Here is a 285-nt window from a genome sequence, read left to right on the forward strand (position 1 = left end):
CCATTGGTTTGTGGGGTAGAGCAAAGTTAAGTTTCTTCGTTGTTGATACAGTTAAACATTTACGTTTTTTTTCGGTTTTATGTAGATTATGTTGTATGTTATGTAGATATGCGGTCCTTTAGAGGATATGTGGCTTAATTTGACCGTAAATTGTGTAAGACTTTGTATGAACAAGTAGAGGTTACATGTTGATGAATATTGATAAACGATAGACTAGGAAAAACGTTTGATGCTGAAGAATTATTGGCTTCGTGAGATGTTATTGCTCGTGTGAAATCATCCCGA

The 285-nt window shown here is 34.7% G+C and overlaps 1 protein-coding gene across 1 annotated transcript in view; it reads right to left on the reverse strand.

Annotated features, from left to right (window-relative positions):
- LOC119591128 (SCY1-like protein 2) overlaps positions 1–285 on the reverse strand; it is a gene marked incomplete at its 5' end in the record, with an annotated part of 331697 nt that overhangs the window by 47494 nt on the left and 283918 nt on the right.

This window comes from Penaeus monodon, chromosome 28 (assembly GCF_015228065.2).
Source record: "Penaeus monodon isolate SGIC_2016 chromosome 28, NSTDA_Pmon_1, whole genome shotgun sequence".
NCBI classification, from domain to species: Eukaryota; Metazoa; Arthropoda; class Malacostraca; order Decapoda; family Penaeidae; genus Penaeus; species Penaeus monodon.